General features: G+C 38.9%; 1 pseudogene; it reads left to right on the forward strand.

The window, feature by feature from the left end:
* The window catches only part of LOC125174454 (EGF-like and EMI domain-containing protein 1), a 179,932-nt pseudogene that overhangs the window by 130,870 nt on the left and 36,464 nt on the right, over positions 1-12,598 (forward strand).

Consider the following 12,598-nt stretch of genomic DNA (forward strand, 5'->3'; position numbering starts at 1 on the left):
TCCTTGAAGATGGTATAACCTCAATTCCCAAACACAAACACAGGTGATGGACTCAATTAATTCAAGAGGAAAAAAATCAGACCAGTTAGTGTAGGCAAAATAACCAGGTGAGTTATTGAATGTTTCATGTTTCAACCAGCCCTTTTGACAGCACGTTGATTAGGTGACAGGAAGCGGTACAAGAATTTTGTATCCTTGGGTGAGTATGTGTCCTGCCAGTATTCTAGCTTCGTACCCATGCTGTTAGCATCCACAGGTGCACATGTATGCCACTTTCTATTAAGTTGCATTCTCCAGAGACCCAAAGATATGCTTATATGTTTCTAAATAACTAGCTTGTGCCAATGTTGAAAACCTTCAGATTTCACAAGAGCTTACACTTTGGCAAACTATTAAAAGGAAAAATATCTCTAGCGCTTCTGGGATGTATCATCTTTTGTTGGCAACACTGAATCACCGAGCATTCTGGGTAGAATCCTCTGAAGAACTTATGTGCTGTTTGTGTAGAAAAGTGCTTTTTTTTTCTAGAACAATTTTCGAAAAGATTTTGTTTTGCAAAATAGGTACCTTTATAGAGATATCAAAAGCAATTGAATCGTCACACATTTCTAGACTGTTATACAGAGTTCTCTCCCCTCCCAGATCCAAAGCAGAAAGTAAATGATAAAGATGAACTTCTAAAATATTAGGATTGGCGCTATCTCATTAATATTAGACATCTTCAACATTTAGTTTTAATTTAGCTTGGCTTTAAAAACCGGGTACTATAAGCATTAAAAATTATATATTCATGTTATTTGTGACCTCTAGTTTCTAGTTAAAACTCACTGGAAAAAGCAGAGTTAGTGTCATATACCAAAAACAATAATGATCTGTTATTATTTGAACTTCCAAGTCTTCCTTTTCCTCAGTTGTGGACACACACTGCCTCAACTCAGTTCAATCAACATTTAATAAAATTGCAGTCTGACTTGTGACATGATGAGATTTACCATGCTCATAAAATTCTTACTTGATGGTCATGTTTGGCCTGGCCTTAGCTCTTGCCTCACCTCACTACACCTCCTTCACTTACCAAAATTGTCTTTTCGGGAACAAATTCTTTCCCCCTTGTCTCCCTGTGGCAGCCTTTTCACTCCCTCTCTCTACTCCTGCCTTGCACTAAATCCTACAAGTAAACCCATTAAAACCATATCATCCATTAATTTGATTTGGCTGCCGCAAGGAAATTAAGACAACATTATCCATGTTACTGGATAGTCCCTGTTTGTGGTCTCAATCATAACCTTAGAAAAACTTCATTCCCAGGAACCGTGCAGTTAGCAAGCTCTCGGAATTACCCTACTTATCCATCAAACTACTTGAAACCATGGCAAAGTTTGTTCCTCCATATTTTATTAAACTCAATTAAGTAATGGGGTATTTTGTCATCGGTCCCGACTTCACCTTCCAAGGAAAACCCACGGCACTTTACAGTTCCTAAGATGCCAACCATTTATTTCTTTGTGGTGTTGAGGGTAATTTGATTTATGTCTTGCTCTAGTTAAGATGCCCACGTTTTCAAACAGTTTTGACTTGGAGTTAGAGGCTAAGGTCAAGTTAACAATGGTAATCTGTCTCTCTGTTTGCAAACAATGAATCACCATTTGGATTTTAAGACTATGGTAAGCTTTCACTTGGCAGCTCGGTTCAAAGGTTGTCAGGAAAATGTATGAAAGTGGCCTGTGCCTGGAACCTCTGGTCATAGATGTCAAGGATTTTCTAACAAGGCCACCAATATAGTTGTGAATAATTGGTCAGAAGGAGGAGTGGTTAAAGAAGCATTAGTCCCATGCCCTATTTAGACTGGATTGATCTGATCTAGACTTAATAATATTAAAAGCTCTTCTAGTCATTCCCAGGGCACGAATGAAAATGCTTTCAAATTATTAAGAAGGAATGTGGCTTATTCAGGACAATATGTAAGGACAGAGTGATACAAGGAAGTAGTTCACTTCAGTCCTTTACTTTGGATCAAATAAACTGCCATTAGGAAGAGAAAGAGCTTCACAGAGAGTTGCAATATTTTATTACTAATTGAATTGGAGTTTGTTTTGGAGAGTTGGCAGTTAACATAGTTGAAGTTGAGATGAAAATTCACAAAAGTTAGGGGCCAATTTTCTTCAAACGTCTTGTTGTTCTTATTCATCAGGAATTCAGACAAAATGATGACTTTGAAACAAAGAAAACTCTGAGATCTGATCAACTTTGAGTTTTTTCTAAGTAAGCTAAGTGGCTGACACATAGTAAGCATTGAATTAATACTGCAAATTGGGTGCATGAAAATGTTAGCAGAAATTTATGAGTGAGTATTGGTATCTGTAAAATACTGGTGTTAAGAAAAGGAATTTGTTTTCACGAGCCACGACCTAAAAGCAATGATTTTATGATTTGAACTGACAAGAATGTAGTTACTCTACTACAGTTATTTCATTTTATTTTATCATCCAAAGTAGCATTAACTGCTTCCCTTATGTTTCTGTTTTTGAAGCTTTATTTTTTCTATAGTGATAAAAGGGGACTAATATTCGGGAAAGCCACGTAGACGTCTGTTTGTCAGGTCAGGGTTTGAGCTGATCACTGATGCAGAAGCTTCATTACTATATTTGAGTATCATTTGTTTTTGTTCATTGGCCTTAATTATGATATGGAGAGAATTTTCACTGGGGATTCATTTTACACGGATTCCCAAAATTAACCCTCTAAGATAATAGTCAAAAAGGAATTGTCTCTCTTCTGGTAGCAAATCTGAAAAAAAAAAAAAAAAAAGGAAATAATTACTATTAATTATGCTGCCCCTGGATTCTACAAACTTTCTCTTGTATATGCACTTAAGGGGGTATTAACACACGTGAGTGGAAGCATGAACACTCAAGTATTTTGGATTCCAGGGTTTCCTGCTTACTATGTCAGTGCCCCCTCTTTGTCCAATCACCATAGCGCTCATCATCCACTGTGAGTTCTTTTTTTTTTTTTTAATTTTTTTTTCAACGTTTTTATTTATTTTTGGGACAGAGAGAGACAGAGCATGAACAGGGGAGGGGCAGAGAGAGAGGGAGACACAGAATCGGAAGCAGGCTCCAGGCTCTGAGCCATCAGCCCAGAGCCCGACGCGGGGCTCGAACTCACGGACCGCAAGATCGTGACCTGGCTGAAGTCGGACGCTCAACCGACTGCGCCACCCAGGCGCCCCTCCACTGTGAGTTCTAAGTGGCTAATACTAACACCTTTCCTTACCGTTACAAAGGGAAATACTTACATCATGTATAATTGTTACAATCCACTAACTCCGTAAATTGGACATGCATACCACGGATCTTGAGAAGAGTCATGATTGGTGACATCGCATCTCAAACTTAATATCTAATTGTTTCATAGAGGAACAGAAAATTATAGGATCTGATCTTTCTTATAAGTTACTGTGGTTTTGAATATAGCATAGCCAGTTTATATACCTGCATGCTAAAATAGAATGTACTAGATTTCCATCATTTGAGATGTTTTACTGACCACTTTAATAATAACAATTACTTGAAATTTAAAACTAAATAGAGCTATGGAAGTGACAAAATACAATATGAACTTCAGAGACGAGGTGACTTTCTCAGAGCCACATGGGTAGGAATTGGTAACTCCCAGTGCTCAGTCCAGATTTTTCTCACTATACTATCCTGATTCTGTGAAATGAGGTCCTTCTGTAGGACCTTCTGTAAGAACCCATAAACTGGTAGTACATGTTCATATTACCCTGTTAATGCAGTAACTCCTGGGAAGAAGAATAATGTCATGTTTAAGAGAATGATACTGAATTATCAATGCTGACTCGGGCTGTGCAAGCTTTGGGTAAATGACTTCACCTTAGCTTCCTTAGTTTTCTCGACAAAATGAAAATAACAATAGTTGTTTCCTCACATTGTTTCGGTCATTAAAGGAGATGATACAGGTGGAGGGCTTAGAGCAGGTCTGGCACATTTTAGGTACTCAGAAAATGTCAGCTCTTTAAACATGACCCTTTCCTCAGGCCTCCACGACACTCATTTCTCATACTTGCTATCTGGTGATTCTTACCTTCTCCTATTTCTACAAACTTCTTTCTCTTTTTCAGCTTGAGTTTCTGCATTCCGAACATCCACTGGAGGTTAGAGTCTCCGAACAACAATCCACAATTGTAACTGTGCTATTTATTTTCACCTTTTAGTAGCCGAAGAAAACACATGAGAACATTGAAAACTAGGCATGAAAAAATTAACTCTTGGTTTTTGGAATTGATTTATTTCTTCTGTGGGTCTTAACATAATCCACCAGCATTGAATTGAAACGTTGAAGTTCTAGAATTGTGATTTATTGTTTGGCTTTTATCTGGAGCACTGATGAAGACGAAATGTTGTTGCTAGCTCTTAATTAATATGATCCACACATCGGGTAGATGGCAACCACCAAGTTCCATGAAAGGGTGGCAACCACCATCAATGTCCTAGTGGGATACCATGTTGCCAGTGGTATATAAGGTGTCCATTCCAACAAGGAACATCATCACTTTGACTTCAAACTGAAATACTCTGAATGTTTCCTTAGGGAGTGTGCTCCATATGAGCATATACTCAGAAAGCAAGCCTAAAAGAACCGGGTGGAACTTGCTTCCAGGACCTATCCCAGTCCCATTGTCTTACGATCATCTCTCTCTTCTGATCCACATGCTCATGCTGCTTTCCAGTCTGGAGCCCCTGGTGTATCCAGTCTACAGCTCTTGCAATGCCACTGCCCTGGCAGCCTGCCCTCTCCAGCCAGTACTGTGATTGCCAAGGTAAGCTGAAAAGGCCTGTTATCAAAGGTGTAAGAATGGCTGCATGCTGATGCAGATTTGCTTATCTGCTGTGGCCTTCTCAAGTCAATGTCTTCATATTTTTTAACCCATTTGTAATTGGAATGTGAGAATATTAGGCCATTCTGGAAGAGAGACCCCATATGGCAAAAACAAACAAACAACAAACAATAAAAGAAATGTTTACAAACAGAGCCTTCTCTCTGGCCTCTTAAACAATCTGTCATCCAGTACTCTCCTCCTCAAATAAATAAATAAATAAATAAAATATTTTCCCCCCCTCATCTCCATTCTTTTTTCAGATCTCTAATTCAGATTCTTTTTTTTGTTTTAATTTTATTTATTTTTGAGAGAGAGAGAGCAGGAGAAAGGTGGGAGGGGCAGGGCAAGAGAGGGAGACAGAGAGTCCAAAGCAGGCTCTGCTATGTCAGTGCAAAGCCTGATATGGGGCTCAAACCCACAAACCCATGAACCGTGAGATCATGTCGTGAGCCGAGGTCAGCCATTCAAACAACTGTGCCACCCAGGCACCCCTCTAATTCATATTCTTGTCTCTCAGGATGCCTTCAATGGCCCCCAATTGGGCTCCCATTCTCTAATCCAATATGCACACTGTCAACAGTCTAATCATAATGTTTCTGTGGTCATCTATGAGCACCAGATTAAACCTTCAATGTGATATTAAAAAAACACTTTTGAGGGCCAACGCAAATCTTTGACATCATACTTGTTTCTAAACCCTGCCCTCTAGCCATGAAGCAAAGGTACCAATCACTTTTAATAAAAAACTTTATTCATTCATTCTCTTCTAAGAAATTTCTATTCATTCTTTTAGGCCCAATTCTAACGCCACCTCTCTGAGGACACACTGAGTCCCTCATGATAGGGTTAAGCTATTTTCTTTCAGATGCTTTAGGCTTTTTTTAAACATGTTTGGAGCACTTGCCATATTATTCTGTATCAATTTTTCACATCTTCCTAAATTAGTCTGTTGGGTTCTTGAAAATAGATACTAGTCTTATTTAATTTTATATCATCATTACCAAGCACAGGGCCCTGTAAATAATTGCAAATGTTGAATCTTTTTTTTAATAAGCCAATGAATATATAAACATGCCACATGGGGATCCAGTGTTCTCCTTTTGGGTAGGCTCAGCCTTTTACACAGTTACATATATTGGGCTAGAGAAGCTTTCCCTCCTTCCTTCCTTCCTTCTTTCCTTCCTTCCTTCCTTTCCTCCTTCTTTCTTTTATTCATCAAGGATTTATTGAGTACCTTCTAGGTTCTTGGTTTATGTGAGATGTGAGGCACATTGAAAATAATAAAACATTGCCTCTGCCCTGGAGGCACTCTCAATTTAGTGTGAAGGAAAAATAGTAAAGTAATAATATAATTTGGGACCAAGTACCTTAATAGGAATCCCCTTCATGCTTGTAATTGGGCTCTGGAAATGTCCTCTGCTCTCTGAAGACCAGCATTTGAGATGAGCCTTCAGTAAAAATGATCACCTCCATATTGTGCCCTGACACATTAGCATGTGCAGAAGCTATTGGTACTTCCTCCAAGTGTCTCTCAAATAGCTCCTGGGGAATGATATGTGATGTAGAAAATGAAAAGAGCATTGATCTGAGGGTCGGGACCTCTCAGTTCTGGTTTTAGTCCTGCCGCCAAACAGCTATGACCTTGGGCAAATGATTCAATGTATTAGATACCTTATCTGTAAATTGAGGGTGTGGCTCTAAATTCTCCTTCAATGGCTCTTTGCCAGGATCCTAGAATTTTAGAAATATACGTACCTAGTCCTCACCAAACAGTCACTGAACTAGAATCAAACCTCACAGAATGAGGCCAGTCTGTGTTTATTTAGCAGAAACCTTCCTGGTGATTCTGAGAGCCTCTGACCTGAGCTGTGTCTCCTCTCAATATCTTGATAAGCTGAAGTCTGAGGCCCTCTGTCTGGCAGTCCCCAGTCTGAGACAGGAGACTCTAGGCCCACTCCAGTCTTTCTCCTCTCACAAGTCTGTGAGAACAAGGAACATTGTTTCAAGAAACAATCAGATCAGTAGCTGACATCATAGGTCTTCCTGAAAGAGAGGAAAGAGATGCAGGACAGAGATAAGACCAAAAAAAAAAAAAAATCCCCAAATGCTTGTGGGACCCTGGTAATCACAGCCATCACCAAGACTCTCCCTGGCTTCTTGAACTTTAAGATGGACCCAGTCATTCTGATGCCCTTACTCCCATATGTTTATTCTCTGACTAAGGCACAAAGATTCGGGTGAGCTAATGCATCAGCCCATGAAAAATGAACAATTAAAACAATGAAGTTGTCAGTTCTTTTACCGGATTGCAAATAAATAACCTGCCTGTCAGACTGGCTGCTCTGCTGGACCATTAGTTTAATACAAAGACATCCTGAGGAACGGGTACATGACAGCTGATCTATCACCAGGCCTTTGATAAAGACCTGAGCAAAATATGCTGTCATAAGCCATTGAAGGTCAGTCCCAATTTGTGAGAAATGAAGTATTAGATGAAATTTGAAGACACTTCTTTCCCCATCATGAGAGCCATCGGCTGTTCTTTCTTTTTCAACCAGCGGGATGGTGGATATTTGTTTCGATGATATAAAACACTTTTCTGCTTATGCTTATGTAACTTGTCGGGGACACTGTGCTGGCATTGATGACCTTGGCGTTTGTAACTGTCACGGTGGAGAGACTGTGATCTTGCGACTCCACAACGTATCTATTTGCCAGGCTAGGCAGGGTCTTCCCACAAGAAGTTACTCTGCATCATGCCAAATGCTAAGGCAGTCATGAACTTCCAAACAAAAAGTCAGTTCATTGCATTTGCTTATATGTATGCTTGAATTCTATATGCCACCTCATAAACTGTTTGCCAGCCAGATACATTGTTCACAGAAAATACTTATATAAGGTCGTAGATGGGATAATGAAATGAAGACAAACTCATTAAATTCTCTAGTTGATATCTCATTTATCTTTAAATTTAGTGGGAAAAGTAAAGATAGGAATCACCTTTCAGAAGTCACCTTGAAGAAGTTCTTATTTCTTTTCAAAAAAAAAAGGTTTTTTAATGTTTATTTATTTTTGAGAAAGAGACAGAGCACAACCCGGGGAGGGGCAGAGAGAGAGGGAGACACAGAATCTGAAGCAGGCTCCAGGCTCTGAGGGGTCAGCACACAGCCCGGCATGGGGCTCGAACCCACGAACTGTGAGATCCTGACCTGAGCCGAATTGGATGCTTAACCAACTGAGCCACTCAGTCGCCCCAAGAAGTTGTTATTTCTTAGAAGCAAAAAGTACTATTAGAAAGTTTACCGTGTAGTAAAATTATGTGAGGTGTAGTGTTTATGAGGTGGTCAGAGTTAACCAACTTGTCTCTGTAATTGACTTTGCTCAACTAGAATCTTAGCAAAGCTGACTACTCAATTTTTAATAAAAATCAATCAAGTGTTTGGGAATACAACAAATCAAAAATATGATTTTTCCCCTTCCAGAATCTTATATTCAGCTTACATCTTCATGATCAAAGTAATATAAATTCCACCTAACTAAAAAATAGTCACTCTTGATTCATTCTTATTCTTGAGTATATTCCTGGTTAATTCAAACAGTAGAGTGTAGCTTTAATATGGGAATCAGCTTAAATCTACATAAAAATCACCCCAGAGAGTTTTGTGGTCATTTGATTGCCCAGAATAATTTCAGCTAGGAAGAACTAAAATACTTCTGACTGGTTTGACCAGTTCATCCAGTGTTCTGGATGGCTAAGTAGTAAATAAGGTAAACAAGAAATTTGCAACATAAAATTTTCCAGGCTGATTTTCCTACCTAGTAAGTTAAACCACAGCTTTGCCTGTTGAGCAGCTTTGCAACCTCTTCGGTGTTGTGTAGTACTGAGGTCCCTCTCTCTCTCTCTCTCTTTTTTTTTTAATATAATTTATTGACAAATTGGTTTCCTTACAACACCCAGTGCTCATCCCAACAAGCGCCCTCCTCAATGCCCATCACCCACTTTCTCCTCTACCCCACCCCCCCATCAACCCTCAGTTTGCTCTCAGTATCCAAAGTCTCTTACGGTTTGCCTCACCCCCTCTGTAATTTCCACCCCCCACCCCCACCCTTTCCTTCCCTCAGGGCCTTCACCTCCTAAGAAGAAGCTCTGAGAGAGTAGGAAATACCTTAGAACTCATCCTAAGGACACCATGGTTTTGTTCCTGGTTTTGCCACTTATTAGCCATGTCATTTGGCAAAATGATCTTATGTCTATTTATCTTATTATGGGCATAATAGCATCTGCTTAAAAGAGCGTTTATATGTAAAAGCATAAAAACAAATACTGTTCTTAGATGAGTGGGGGAGACCCCTAAAGTGGCTTATTTTTAAGCAGAGAAATAATGTTCTTATACAAAGCACAAGAAAAGCAAGCAGTTCATGGTCTAGAAACTTCTGTATTCTATAGTTAGTCCATCATTTCTCTGAGTTTTAGCCCTTGAGAAGTCTCTGCTTTCTGTTTCCCTGTAGATGTCTCTGGCACCCAAGATTACTTCTGGGTCCTGATCTTCAAAAAATCCCAAGTCACTTTCAATGTGACATTGTATTAAAAGCTGTATGTGATAAAAGACCTGAGCAAAATATGCTGTCAGAAGCCATCGAAGGTCAATCCCAATTTTTGAGAAACGAAGTATTAGATGAAATTTGAATATACCTTTTTCCCCATCCTAAGAGCTATCGGCTTTTCTTTCTTTTTCAACTAGTGGGATGGTGGATACTTGTTTCGACGATATAAAACACTTTTCTGCTTGTGCTTATTTAGCTTATCAGGAGCGCTGTGCTGGCATAGATGGCCTTGGAGTTTGTAACTGTCACAGTGGAGAGACTGTGATTATATATATATATATATATATATATATATATATATACACACACACACATATATACATATATATATTTAATAATTGGTGATAGTTTTCCCATATAAATGGTACATTGCTTTTAAAATATGATAATTTAATTTCTATAAAGAGTTGTGCATTAGGCTATTGTTAAAAACATGACCTTCTGTGATACCATGGTCTCTAAGGAATAAGTCAGAAGATACCTAAAATATTTGGAAATATAGAGATTGTGGTAGGTTGAATAATGACCCCTCAAAGATGTCCATGTTCAGGGTGCCTGGGTGACTCAGTCGGTTCAGCATCCGACTTCAGCTCAGGTCATGATGTCACTGTTCCCAAGTTCAAGCCCTGTGTCAGGCTCTGTGCTGACAGCTCAGAGCCTGGATCCTGTTTCAGATTCTGTCTCTCCCTCTCTCTGTCCCTCTGCCACTTTCCCACTCATGCGCTCTCTCTCTCTCTCTCTCTCTTTCAAAAATAAACATTAAAAAAAAATTTTTTTAAATGTCCATGTTCTAATTCCTAGAATCTGCGAATATGTTATCTTACATCGCAAATTGGACTTTGAAGACATGATTAAGGATTTTGAGATGGATTACGCGGGTGTGTTCAATGTAATCACAAAGGTTCTCTTAAGAAGGAGGCAGAAAATCAGAGGAAAAAGAAGAAGAAGCTAAGTTGCTGGCTAGGAAGATGGAGAAAGAGGCCACAAGGAATGGAGGTGGCTCCTAGAAGCCGGAAAAGGAAATAGATCCCCCCCCCAAGTCTCCCGAAGGAACACAGCCCTGTCATCACCTTGATTTTAGACTTCTGACCTCCAGAACTGTGAGATGATAAATTTATATTGTTTTGAACCACTTAACTTGTGATAATTTGTTACAGCAGCCATAAGGAGCTGATACAGAATTGCTTAATAACATAGCCTAATATTGTCTAACGTACACACATGTCTAACATATATGCATACCATTGCCAACATCATATTTAGGAATAGTATCAGTAACTCATATGTACCTAGGACTTTCCCTCTGGAAATTTTTCTCCTCCATAGTCTTTCTTCATTCCCCTTCCCTCTCCCACTACATATATTCTGTAGGGTTTCAGGTCTCAGTTAGTGATCTCTTCAAAGAGAATATCTGGAAGTAAACACTATCCACCCCCCCCCATGCCTGTCAGTCAAAGTGGAGTCCCTGATGTTATGCTTTCTCATAGCACCCTGAGCTCATATAATATTTTTGAATCATATGTTTATTTGGATGGTTATTTTATTGTATTTATCTCCCCACTATTGCAAGCTTGTTGGGTACAAGGATCATGTTTAGTTTTGCTCACTGTTGTGAACCTGACACATAGCAGATATCCAGAAAATATTTCTTGCTGAATGAGAATATTCCAGAATTCTGTCTGTCTTGTAAGATGGGTGAAAAGCATGCCCCATAATCCAGTCCATCTGGTATCACAAGGCAATAAACGAACATGCCACATTCTCTTTCAGAGGATATGAGGCAGGCTTTACATGAACTTTGATTTCCTCTGAAGTCTTAGTCAAAGTCATTCTTTCACCAGGTGACAACTGATAGATATTTTTCACTATGCATGTGTAATCTAAGAAATGCAATATTTTTTTTAAAAAAAAATCTTTTGGGTAACATTCAGGATCCTTTTTCTTGCTTTTATTTCCATCTTCATTTTATTGCTTTGCAATACAAATTGTAAATTCCTTCAGTGACATTTAAACGTCCATTTGCAACTGACTTTAAGAACTTTAGGAGGTCAGTTTCTCATGAGTAGATAATTTATATCTTCTGCAATTTTGATTCCTCTGAAGTTCAAGAATCAAAGTTAAGGATGTGTCTGAGCTCTTCAGGTAGAGAAGTGATTCACATTTGTGAATGGTTTCATGAACCCTCAAAACGTTGAACAAATAGTGAGACTATGGATAAATTTTACGTATGTGTGTTTCAGAAAGTTTATGTCATGCAATTCTAATTTTTTTATTTTTTTTCCTTTTAGAAATAATTTTTCCTGAAAGATACAAGTAAAGATGATTTTTAAATAGTAGGTAACTTTTTCATAATTATTCTGAATGTATCTATCCAGTGTTTGCCCAAATACAGCACTTCTGTTGAACAGTTGAACCTGATTTTAAGTATAAGGTTTTCAATGGAAATCAAACAAATTTTACTGAAGCGCTATGAGATTCCCATGTGTTACTATGTCCACTAGACTACTACTCATAACATCCTGTGAGGTAGGTTTTGTTGACCCCATCATATAAAAGAGGGAATCAAGCTTCTTTGAGTTTTAACAACTTGTTTAAAGCCACAGATAAGGTCACTGGCAGTGCTGGGCCTACCTGACTCAAAGTTCATGCCATTTCCTCTAGACCACCCAACCTTTGATGGATGCTTGCAGATCAGCACAATATTCCTAATGGCTCTCTCTCAGAGCAGACCAGTCTGAATGTCACTTTCCTCAGAACCCTAGGCCAGTAGGCCCCAAACCTCAAGATGGAAAATGGCTAAATACATTGGGGTACTAGAACTTACCACACAAATCCTGTTGTGTTCAGCACAGCCACTTGGACTTCAAGGTATTATCAGTCTCCACAGAGCGTAGGGTTTTGCTCGGGGAGACCAAGCTTTATGCTCACGTGACCCTGTGGCAAAACAGGTCTTCTCAGCGATGGGAAGATTTTGTAATCACTGCATCTCTTGGTTCTCAAATGATTAGAAGCCTCCAATGAAACATATTTTGATTTTTCTGATGATTTGTTAGCCTTTACACATTCGAAAACTTCCATTAGGGAGTTCCT

The sequence above is a fragment of the Prionailurus viverrinus genome, chromosome C2, assembly GCF_022837055.1.
Source record: "Prionailurus viverrinus isolate Anna chromosome C2, UM_Priviv_1.0, whole genome shotgun sequence".
Taxonomy (NCBI): Eukaryota; Metazoa; Chordata; class Mammalia; order Carnivora; family Felidae; genus Prionailurus; species Prionailurus viverrinus.